This window comes from Plecotus auritus, assembly GCF_963455305.1.
Source record: "Plecotus auritus genome assembly, chromosome: 3".
In the NCBI taxonomy this organism is placed as follows: Eukaryota; Metazoa; Chordata; class Mammalia; order Chiroptera; family Vespertilionidae; genus Plecotus; species Plecotus auritus.
The window spans coordinates 102,801,429-102,814,313 of NC_137772.1; positions in this window are offsets into that span (position 1 = coordinate 102,801,429).

A 12,885-nucleotide genomic window follows, 5' to 3' on the forward strand; every position below is an offset into this window, starting at 1 on the left:
ACTCCTTGGTCAGATTCAAAGACAGTTTATTTTCACAGGTATAGTAGTAGCAAGGGTATCAGCATTTTTGCATTAGTTCCTTGAGGTGTCTGATTCACACTGGGTGATGTGAAGAAGGCCAGTTGACACCTGCACATGCATTGGGTTGTGTTAGGGGAGAGGAACCCTAAACATGGTGAACCTGGATATATTATTGTTGACTATTACGGATTTCCCCCATTTTCACTCCCTTTGACCCTTCTACCCAGCTCCCTCCCCCCACCTCGCAGCCTTCACCACATTATTGTCTGTGTCCATGGGTTTATGAATATATGCATATATGTTCTTTGATTGCTCTCTCCCCATCCTCCCCACCCTTCTCTCCTCTGAGATCTGTCAGTCTCTACCATTTATCCAGACTTCTGGTCCTATTTTGTTCATCAGTTTATTTTGTTCTTTAGATTCCACATATAAGTGACATCATGTCTTCCTCTGACTGGCTTATTTTGCTTAGCACCATAATCTCCAGGTCCATTCATGCTGTTGCAAAGGGTAACAGTTCCTTCTTTTTTAGTATTTCATTGTGTATATGTAGCACAACTTTTTTATCCACTCATCTACTGATGGGCACTTGGGCTATTTCTAAATCTTGGCTATTGTAAATAATGCTGCTATGAACATTGGAGTCCATATATTCTTTCTGATTGGAGTTTTGGGATTCGTAGGATATATACTTAGAAGTGGGGTCACTGGGTCAAAAGGCAGTTCCATTTTTAATTTTTGGAGGAAATTCCATACTGTTTTCCATAATGGCTGCACCAGTCTGCATTTCCACCAACAGTACACTAGGGTCCTATAATAGATAATACAATAATCTTACCTAATAATAGACAAACGTGTAAATTGACCCACAGCCAATCAGAGCGAGTATGCAGATTAGAAGGCCTGCTATGAGAGGGTGGGCGGGGTCGAAGGGATCTACAGGAGCGGAGTGCCAAAGACGAGACTGTAGACTCCGGAGTCTGCAGCAAAGACGAAGAAGGTAGACTCTGGATGGAGCGAAGGCCTGGGTCCTGGGTGCTGGAGGAAAACCGGTGCTGGAAGCCAAGGGAAGGAAGGCCTATTGCACGAATCTCTTCGTGCAATGGGCCTCTAGTTAAATAATACACATCCTCTCCAGTGGGCAGTGAACATACCTGCTCTTTGCTCTGGAGACTTTATGGTCCAAGGTTGTTTACTTCATAGACATCTTTGTAAAAGGTAGTCTGGAACAAAAGGCAGTCAGAGCTTTACTAAGCAAGATGTGCAGAATAGCAAGAGACCCATGGAGTATAGTCTACTGATAGCTATATGACAAAGAACTGAGACCTTCTGCCAATAGCCTTGAGTAAGCTTGGAAGCTGATCCTCTAGTCTTTAGTTGACTGAAGACCTAACTACAATTTGACTAAAATCTCATGAGAGACCTTTGAGCCAGATCCACCAGCTAAGCTGCTTCTGTATTCCTGACCTTTAGAAATTGAGATAATAAGTATTGTTTTCAACTGCCAGGTTTTGGGATAGCTTATTATACATCAGCTAGAGGCCCATTGCATGAAAATTCGTGCAATAGGCCTTCCTTACCCTTGCTGTTGGCACCAGTTTTCCTCCGGCACCTGTGACCCAGGCCTTCGCTCTGGCTGCCGCCTTCTGTCTTCGCTCTGGTTGAAGTCTTCGCTGCGGCCGGAGCCTTCAGTCTTCGCTGCAGCCGGAGCCTTCAGTCTTCGCTCCAGCCGGAGCGCCGCTCCTGTAGCTCCCTCCGCCCCCACCGTCCCCCTCATAGCAGGCATCCCATTCCTCCTGGTCGCTCCGCACCTGCATGCGTGCTGCCCAGAGGCCCGGAGCGGTTGGGGGGGCAGAGCCGCCACCATCTTTGTCGGGTTAATTTGCGTACTCACTCCTGACTGGCTGGTGGGCGTCATGAAGTGATGGTCAATTTGCATATTTCTCTTTTATTAGTGTAGATAGATTATTGGTACAGTTGTGTACCTCTCCTTTTGTTTAGATCATTTTTATTTTCACATGCACTATACCAGTAAACATATGGGTAGCAAAAGTAAGTATACAGTTGTTCACAATAAATAATACAATAATTAATAAATAATACAAGAATGAACTCTGTGTTTCACATACTCATAACTGTAAACCTGCTTTTGCCCATCCCTGTATGTGTGTGTGTGTGTGTGTGTGTGTGTGTGTGTGTGTGTGTGTAGACAGTCCTCGGTTTATGTCGGACTTGGTGTAGTCTTTTCGTGGTTACATCGCCATCTCCCATTTATTTATAAAATAAAAAATTCCGTCATTTTGACATATGTACATATGTGCTCTATGTTTTTTTATTATTTACTAGAGGCCCGGTGCACGAAATTCGTGCACGGTGGGGGGGTTCCCTCAGCCCAGCCTGCACCCACTCCAATCAGGGGCCCCTCAGGGTCCCCTGTGTAATCGGGCCTAAACCGGTGGTCGGACACCCCTCTCACAATCTGGGACCGCTGGCTCTTAACCACTCACCTGCCTGCCTGCCTGATTGCCCTAACCCCTCTGCCTGCCTGCCTGATCGCCCCTAACCTCTCTGCCTGCCTGCCTGCCTGATCACCCCTGTCTCTGCCTGCCTGCCTGATCGCCCCTAACTGCCCCTGCCTGCTTGCCTGATCACCCCTAACTTCCTTCCCTTGCTGGTCTGATCTCGCCCCCAATTGCCCTCCCCTGCTGGCCTGATCTCGCCCCTAACTGCTCTCCCCTGCTGGCCTGATTGCCCCTAACTGCCCTCCCCTGCCGGTCTGATCTCACCCCCAGCTGCCTTCCCCTGCTGGCCTGATCGCCCCTAACTGCCTCTGCCTGCCTGATCACCCTTAATTGCCTTCCCCTGGCGGCCTGATCTCGCCCCCAACTGCCTTCTTCTGCCAGCCAATTTGGTTCTGATTGGTCAGTTTCTATGCCAGTCAGCGTCAAAAGCTCCGCCTTCTTGGCAGCCATTGGCTCCTCACAGTTGACTCAGATTTGGTTCTGATTGGTCAGTTTCTATGCCAGTCAGTGTCAAAAGCTCTGCCTCCTAAGTAGCCATTGGCTCCTTACATTCACCCAGATTTGGTTCTGATTGGTCAGTTTCTATGCCAGCGTCAAAAGCTCCGCCTCCTAGGTAGCCATTGGCTCCTTACATTCACCCAGATTTGGTTCTGATTGGTCAGTTTCTATGCCAGTCAGTGTCTTGGCTTGTCAACAGGGCCTGATCAGAAAGGCGGGGCTGATCAGCAGCCCCGATGGAGGCCTGGAGAGAAATGGAGGCACGGGTTGGCCAGGCTGGGAGAGAAAGAGAAGCAAGTTCTGATCAACAGTTGCCACAGAGGGTATGGATCAGACCAGCCGTGGGCTGGATCCAGCTGTTCTATCCGGTTCTCTTGCTCTCCCCTCAGCTCCTTTACTTTGAATTTATATTAGTTCACACAAACGCTCCATCCATGCTTTTGTTCCGGCCCTCCGGTCCAGTTTAAGAACCCATTGTGGCCCTCAAGTCAAAAAGTTTGCCCACCCCTGGATCAGATCCTGCCTCTCTCTCTGCAGGCCTCTCTCCGGGCCTGATCCGCAGTCCCCTAGGCAGTCAGTGCTGGGTTGGGGCGCCAGCAGCAGCCCCAGTCAGTGCTGGGTCACCACGACAACCCAGCACTGACTTCCCATCTGGTCACGCCTTCGGTCGTAATGGTCGTTACGACCCTGGCTCTTTATTATATAGATTTACCACAAGTAAAGGTCAGGAATTGTTATCTTTAAGTTTTTTTTACTGTTTCACTTCATTATTGCTGTGTATGTGCTCCATGTGAGTGACGTAGGTGCTTATGTAGGTGGATTCTGACTTATGGCGAAAATTGCGTTACATCGCGCCATAGGGACGAATCTCCAATGTAACCCGAGGACCTGCTGTGTGTATGTGTATATATATACATCAACTTACTGAATTAGGCTTTCACATATTTATAAAGAAACATTTTAATGTTCTCTGTAGAGATCTTGCATGTTAGTTATTCCTAAAGATTTTTCTTGTTGGTGCTATTACAAATAAAATTTTCTAAATCTCATTTTTCAAATTTTTCCTGCTAGTCTACATATATAATAATTGTTTTAAAAATTATTGTCCTTGTATTCTTTGACCTTGCTTAAATTTATTTAGTTCCATTAGTCCTTTGTAGATTACTCAGGATTTTCTTCACGAAACAATGATATCTATGAATAAGACAGTTTTACTCTTTTCTTTTTTATTTTATGTTTCTTTTTATCTTACCTTATTGCATTGTCTGGCATCTTCAATTTAATGTTGAAGAGGAATGGTGAGAATGAACATCTTGTCTTGTTCCGAATCTTACGGGGGAAGCAGTATGTTTTTTTGTAGATTGAAAGAAGAAATATCAGGTGAAGGATGTTCCTTTCTATATTAAGTGTACTGAGATTTTTATTTTTAAATAATGAATAGTTATTGATTTTCATCAAATATCACCTTTTTGGTATTTATTGAGATGATTGCATGGTTTTTACCCTTTATTCTGTTACTTTAGTGAGTTACATTTATTAATTTTTGAAAGTTAAACCAAACTTGCATTCCTGGGAAAACCTCACTTGGTTATGATGTATTGTCCTTTTATATTTCTGGATTTGTTCTGCTAATATTTTGTTAAGGATTTTAGTATCTATGTTCATGAGGAATATTGGTCTGTAATTGTAATTTCTTGTAATGCCTTTTGGTAGCATGTTTATGCTAGTTGTTTAAAACTATTTAAGAAGTATTTCTTCTGTTTTCAGAAACAGTTTGTATAAGATTAGTATATATTTTTTAACGTTTGATAGCCATCCAGGCATGGAGGGATTTTTGTGTGTGTATGTGGGAAGGCTTTTGATAGCAGATTTTGTTTCTTTAGTAAATATATTAGAGGCTCTGTGCACGAATTTGTGCACTGGAGGGGTCCAGCCGGCCAGCCTGATGGGGGCCATCGGGAGCAGGCCAGCTGGGGCGAGGGGCTCCAGGCGATATGCCGGCCGGGGCCGGCTGGGGAGAGGGGCCGCAGGGGGTTGGCTGGCCAGCCCCAGCTCAGGGGTGAGGGACTGTGGACGTTCTGGTCGTTCCACCGTTTGGTCAATTTGCATATTACCCTTCTATTATATAGGATGATTATGATTATGCAGATTTTCTATTTTGTCTTGTTTTTCAAGCATTTTGTCTATTTCATTTGCATTATCAAATTTTTTGGCATAAAGTTTGTAATATTCCCTTCTGATCCCTTTAATGTCTATAGGATCTGTAGTGATCTCTTTTAGTCCTGATGTTGGTAGTTTATAGTTTATTCTTTTCTTGGTCATTTTTGCTAGGTGTTTAGCAGTTTTATTTCTTTCCACAGCATTTGGTTTCAGTGGTTTATTTTAATTGACTTGTGCTCTTATCTCGATAAAATTTCCTTCATTCTACTTTCTGTTGGTTTGATTTTTTCCTAACTTTTTAAGATGGAATTTAGATATTTAAATTAATAAAAATATAAGCACTTCAAGCTATACCTTTCTCTCTAAGCATTGCTTTGCTACATCCCACAAAATTTTATATGTTGTATTTTCATTATGAATCAGTTCAAAGTATTTGCTAATTTCCCTTTTGATTTCTTTAAAGAATGGGTTATTTAATATTTTGGGTTTTTCTATATAGCTTATTGTAAGTTATTTCTATTATAATTCTCTGGTGGTCAGAGAATATATTCTGTGAGAGTTTTGTCTTGAAATTTGAGACTTATTTTATGATGTACACGGTTTATTATACAATTAAGTCAAGTTGGTTAATAGTGTTCAAATCTATATCAGAGATCAGAAAATTTCTGGTAAGAGGCTTTAGAAAATGTTTTATGGTTTTTTGACCTATATAGTCTCTGTTGCAAGTACTCTGTCCTTATAGAGCAAAACAGCCTTGTATGTAACTGAATGGTCATGACAATCTTCTAATAAAACTTTATTTACAAAGATGGGCAGATGACCTTATTTTTGATCCGTGATCTGTGTGCCAACAGATTGTTTTTTATCCATTTCAGTTGCTGAGAGAGAGTGGTATTATAATTTACAACTATAACTGCAGAATTGTTAATTTCTTATCAGTTTTTGCTTCATATATTTTTTCATGCAGTTTTTGTTTCAAGTTCTAGTGTTAGGTGCATTTTCATTTAAGATTGTTATGCCTTCTGGATGAATTGAACCTTTTTACCTTTGGTAATTCTCCTTTATTGAAGTTGGTTTTTTCCTGCTATTAATGTAACTAGACCAGTTCTTTTTTATTTAATGTTTACATTTATGGTGTATAATTTTTCATCATACTTTTTACCTGATTGTGTTTGTTTTAAAGCTCATTGCCTATAGACAGCATATATTTAATGGGTTTGTTTTCTTTCTGTCTGTCCTTTCCTTCCTGTCCTTCCCATCTTCCTCCTTCCCTGCCTCCCTTCTTTTCTAATAGCAAACCTACCTAACAATCCCTACCTTTGAGTGGAGAGTTTGGTAATTTTACATTTAATGTTATTTATATGGTTGCGTAAGACTACCATTTCGCTATGTGTTTTGTATTTGTTTTATCTAGCATCTTTGTGCTATTGATGCGTAATCTTTTGATTCAACAGTGCTATTTTTTGCTTTAAATAGTTACTTTTCAAAGAATCTAAGAGAAAAGAATAAGAGATAGTCTTTTGTATATACCTACATTATTATTTTCAGGTTCTCTTTATTTCTTTGTGTACATCTAAGTTTCCTCTGATGTCTTTTCCCTTCAGCTTGAAGAACTTGCTTTAACATTGCATAGTGTACAGATGTAGTGATAACTTTCATTTAGTTGAATGTGCATATATTTTACTCCTACTTTTCAAGAATATTTTTGATACTCTTCTTTAATCATTTAAAAGATGTACAGTTGATTCTTGAGCAGTATGTATTTGAACTGCATGGTTCACGTATATGCAGATTAGAAGATGATATTTTCTATCTGTGGTTGGGAATCTAAGTATGAGGGGGCCAACTTAAGTTGTTTTCCAATCTTAGACCAGGCGGGAGTTGACTCTCCTAAACCCCCACATTGTTCAAGGGTCAAATGTATTTTTACTGTCTTCTGGTCACCAGTGTGTCTTTAACTTTCTTTTGTTTTGTTTTGTTAACAATTTGATGTGTATTTTTCTTTTATTTTTTTTTTTTGTATTCTGCTTAATTTGCTGAGCTTACTGATCTGTAAGTTGATATTTTTCACCAAATTTGTGACATTTAAATATTCTCTCTTCTCCTTCTGAGATCTTTGTTATTCTGCTTAAAATTGTACTATAGGTCTGTGAAGGCTTGATCTTATACTTTAAGATGGGTTTGTAGAAAGAGTGGGGTGTTTTCTAAGTCCTTGTAACTCGGTTAACTTCAGGCTCATGTCTCCTTTGCAGTGGGCAGAAGCTGAAATTGCTGTGAGTTTTTCAACTTTCCAGTTGTTTTCTGCTCCGCTTCTTGATATCTTCCCTGAGCATATGCTGTAGGACAGTGAAAATTTTGAAGGAGTTTATATTAGCTTTTGAGCCTTCCCCTGCTGTGGTTCACTCCTTTCCTGGATTTTCCCTTTGAATTAACAGTCACTCTGTGGCCATGAACTTTAATAAAACTGTAGTTTTCTGCTTGAGTTCTAGTGACCTTGTGCTATTGTAGACTAAGAGTGTCTTGGGGAAAAGCTGTATAAATTGTAATCTCCACTGGTGTACCTTCCTTCTTTCACTGGTCAAATCTCCAATTTCCAAAATAAGCTCTTATTTTCTTTTACCTTCAGATCATTTTTAAAAGTATTTTATTTAGAGTTTATAATTGTTATCTGTGGAAGATTAGTTAGTGAGTTGGCATAAGCTTACTCCACCATTATTAGAAATCTTCACACACTCATTTTCATTCATTTCAAACTGGGCCATTCATTAAGCACAGTTGCTCACTTACCTTTTTTTATGATTACACATTTTTAGAATAAAATAGAAATTTACTGTTGCTTCAATTACAATACATAGTGAAAAGCCAGGAGCTAAAGAATGTTTATAAAGACTGGTGAAAGGGACAGCCATATATTTTTTTAAAATATATTTTGTCGATTTTTTACAGAGAGGAAGGGAGAGGGATAGAGAGTTAGAAACATCAATGTGAGAGAAATATCGATCAGCTGCCTCCTGCACACTTCCTACTGGGTATGTGCCTGCAACCAAGGTACATGCCCTTGACCGGAATCGAACCTGGGACCCTTGAGTCCGCAGATCGATGTGCTATCCACTGAGCCAAACCGGTTAGGGCAACAGCCATATTTCTATTGCTGTTTCTTTTCCTCTTTAATAGCATCAATCTCTAATAGACAGCAGTGGGACACTTGGTTCTAGATAATATTGGAAGAAAAATGTCATTTTTCAACTGCCTTTGACCTTTACTTCTCTTGGTATTTCTACTCCGTGGAAAAAGTACTAAAATGTGAATGTTCAACTGCTCCAGTCTCAAAATTCATGTTTATGATCGGACTGTTGGACATTTATTTAACTTTATTATTTATTTATTTATTTTTTAAAATATATTTTATTGATATTTTACAGAGAGGAAGGGAGAGGGATAGAGAGCTAGAAACATCGATGAGAGAGAAACATCGATCAGCTGCCTCCTGCACACCTCCCACTGGGGATGTGCCCGCAACCAAGGTACATGCCCTTGACTGGAATTGAACCCGGGACCCTTCAGTCCGCAGGCGGACACTCTATCCACTGAGCCAAACCGGTTTTGGCAGACATTTATTTAACTTTAAATGGTTAGCTGGAGTAGCTCAGGTCCAGAGGACCCTTTAGGATTATTCTACAAAAGTTTGAGTTTATACTTCTGACTTTAGCTAAACAGATTTTTTTTACATGAGGGAACTGGTTGAGTTGGTTGTAGAGATGGTGCATACATCTGCTAATTTAATGCTTGTAGCATAAGTATAAGGTTAACATTAAGGTAGTCTAAATAAATTTATTAAGGTGTGTTGATTTTTAATTTTTCTCTTGAATTTGGACAGTGCCTATTCTCTTATAATGTAAATATAACCTTGTAAGAAGGTATATTTTAAAATTTGAACTTGCTACTTTAGAAAGTAAATGCATTCAAAACTTGATGTTCTTCAGGTTGTGAGAAATGCTCACCTGTCCAAATTCAAATAATGGACTCGGAGACAGAAGTATGGCGAAAACGAGACTTGTAATACGGTCTTGCAAGAGTGGGTGCCCGATTTAACAGGCACACACGTAGTGATTACAGAGCACAGGCTGTAGGGTGCGAGAGTCCCTCCAGTTTTTCATTGGCTGAGTACTATGGGGTTAACAGTTTTCCCTATAGATAGTTCAGTTCTCATTGTCTCCCATTGGGCCATTTAAAAAAAAATGGGCTGAGGCCTTTTCTAGTTGTCTCCACCTCCCCCTCTCTAGTTGAGGCAGGCACCTCAAGCTTTCCACTGTGATGCTGGCTCATGTACACAGTTCTTTGTTCTTACACCCTTTCCCCTCCTCCCTATATTCTGTTTGCCCTGGGAAAATCCAGTAACTGTTTCCATTAAAAGTTGACTGTGCTGAAGATGGACCACAGAGGCCTATTTCCTACGAGGTAAATCCTTAATGTTCTTCAGGTAAATCCTTAAATGTTTTTGCTGACAAAAGGAAAGTGAGTTACATGATGAAACCCCAATTATGGTATTGGACTTTTTCTCTTTAGTTAAGAGACAGGTGGACACATTTAGCTCTTTCTATTATTGTCTAGCCCTAAATAACATTTCCATCTCTATCAATTAGGGTTTAAAGAGAAGTAAAATTATTGTCATGATTGATTTTTACCAATTGTAAGAACTGGTTATACACTCCTGAGTCTGATGCTAGGCTTGAAATCAGTCATCAGGGCTGGCTCTTCAGAAGGGAAGACAGATGTGAAGTGCAGGAGAGTAAGGTTAAACTGGAACCTCTAAAGATCTGAAACTTAAGGAAATAAGCTGGAACCTGTGAGCACAGACTTGAAACTTTATCACTATCTCACTGCTTCCAGACTTGCAACTTTGATACAGGTAACTTGTAGTAGGTGTGGCACACCTCATAATAGACCTGCACATAAACCAGCCCCCATATTATTTGGAAAAGCAAAGGAGAGCTGACAGAGCTGGAGGAACTGTGGGCCAAGTTGCTGCCCCAGGCCATTGAAAGGGAGCCCAGATAGCCATGAGAATGTGTGAAAATTGTTGACATCTTGAACATTTCTGCTACTTCACTTTTGTCTTCTTAATCTCATGAGAATTTCTTTATAGGCCAACCCTAACCCACACCATGCAGGGAACAGAATTTGGAGAAATGTACTTTCAGCCTACCTAAGATGACAATGAAAAGCCATCACAGTTTATCTTGTCACCATGGCACCTATGCACACTTCTTTTAATCTCATTTAATTTACAGATAAGCCCAACCTAGGCTCTCTCCTATTGCTTCTGCCCTAAGCCATTCCTTGTTTCACTGCCTCCAGCTTTAATAAACATACTCTCAAAATAAGTAAAAAAAACAATACTGAAATATGATATGAGATTAGCTACTATGAGATGACTATAGAAAGGGAGATAAATAAGTTGGTTAATATACGTGTAAATTTTTTACATCAATATACAGAAGATATACTCATTAGAATTTTCATTTTTGCAACTAATGATGTGGTTGTAGTTGTTATCTATAATTGCCTACTCCTTCTGTCATTTCACATTCCCTCTGTTCTTGGCAAGTAATACCTTAGCTGGTTGTGGTTTTTGCCTGGTGGAGTGACCCAAACCTTTATTCCTTAAAGGTCTGGATCATTAGCAGTCCTGCTTGTATTGTTTCCACTGATTTTAATCACAGTACAATATGGAAATGCTAAATGGCATCCTAGAGGAACTCCTGCATACTTTTCCTTAGCCTCTCTTATGTACTAGCAACCTAGCTTCCCGAACTCTTGGTAAGATCACTCACCTTGGTTAGTTCTGTAACCCTCTTCTTTGTTGATTCATTGGCATGAAAAGGCCAAAGTGGCTGGGTGGCAGTCTCAACTTCCAGTTTAATGGAACCCTTGCTGCATCCCTTAGTGAAAGCTAAGATCCACCAAGGAACTGTGTGGGCATAGATGCATATAGGTGGGTAGATACTTGGTGTGCTATATATTTGGAAGCAAAGTAAATTATTTAAGAGTGAGATTGAGTTAATACAAATTAATATATACGTTTTACAATACTTGGGGAGTTAATCAGGATACCCTATTCACAGGTATTAATTTATATTGAATGAATTGTAAATATATCCAGAAAAGTACACGTAATTTTTCTTTATTATATAATACTTAATAAATTAATGGACAGATGGTTGTTAGTAATTGTTATGTAATTTTAGGTCTGTTATGCTTTTTTTTTTTTTGTTTCCTAAAGAAGAAAACAAGAATTATATTTACCATTTTGAACTGTTTTATAAATTATTTTAAGATAATATAAAATAGTGAGTATAAATGACTTCTTTTTCACAAAAGAAAATATTTCAGTAGCATCGCATGTTATGTCTACTCTGAAACTGAAGTTATGTAGTGTGGTGACTAGAGGGTGATTTTGGAGTGAGCTCTCCTGCCTTTCCATAAATTTCAGTTGGCTATTATTCTGTAACCTCCCCCCCACTCCTAATTCAGTGTATATTATTATTCCTCATGAATCTGTGGATCAGATGAATGTTTCTGATCATCTGGGCTAGATTGGACTCATATTAACCAAGGTGATTTCATCTGGTGTCACTCATATATCTGTGGTCACTTGGCAGGTTGTCTGGGGACTAGGGCAGTGGTCGGCAAACTCATTAGTCAACAGAGCGGCAAACCGCAGCTCGCGAGCTGCATGTGGTTCGTGAGCCGCAGTTTGCCGACCACTGGTCTAGGGTGACTTCTCCTATTTCTGGTGGTTGGCTGGCTCTCTGCCAGATGATTAAGGATGACTCTCATCATTCATCAGGCAAGTTTTTGCTTGTTCACATGGTAGTGGCAGTATTCAAAGAGAGGTAGTGGAAACATGCAAGGTCTCTTGAGGTCTATACTTGGAATTGATGCAATGTCACTTCTGCCATGTTCTGTTGGCCAAGGCAAGTCAGGAGGCCAGGCAAGATTCAAGGTGTGGGGAAATAAACTCTGCCTCTTGATGGAAATGAGTTGCAGTGTCACATTATACCAGTATGGATACTAGGAGGGATAGAGAATTGGGGCCATTTTATGATCATTCTGATCTTGCACAAGTCTCTTCATCTCTCTGAATCTGTTTCCTCACCTGTAAAAATGGTTAGGACAGTAATGATACTGAGATTATTTTGAGGATTAGATAAAATAACCTTTGTGAAGTGCTTAGGGTAGGTATTGTCTTCATATATGCCAGTACGTACTTAGTAAGTGTTAACTATTGTTACTTAAAATAATCACTCAGGTGTTTATACTCATGACTAAATACTCAATCCTGTGATACTTGTTATAGTTGAGGAGACAGACTTAAGTTGCTTGAGTTACCAAGATGCCAAGGTTGGTGATAGACGCAATATTTGAACCAAGCTTTTTGTTTGCTTGTTTTTGTTATGATAATCTAATATTTACCTTTGAGAGTCAGTAACTGTGGTAAAAATGTGGGCTCTGGAGCTGACTTGATTGTGTTTGAGTCCCTACCCAACCCCTTAAAAGCTAGTAGCTAGTCAGCTTTGGGCAAGTTGCTTAATCTGTTTATGCCTTACTCTCTAGGAAAAGAGATTGCTTACCTCACAAGGTTGTTGGTGAGGATTAAATGAATGAATACACATTAATTGTT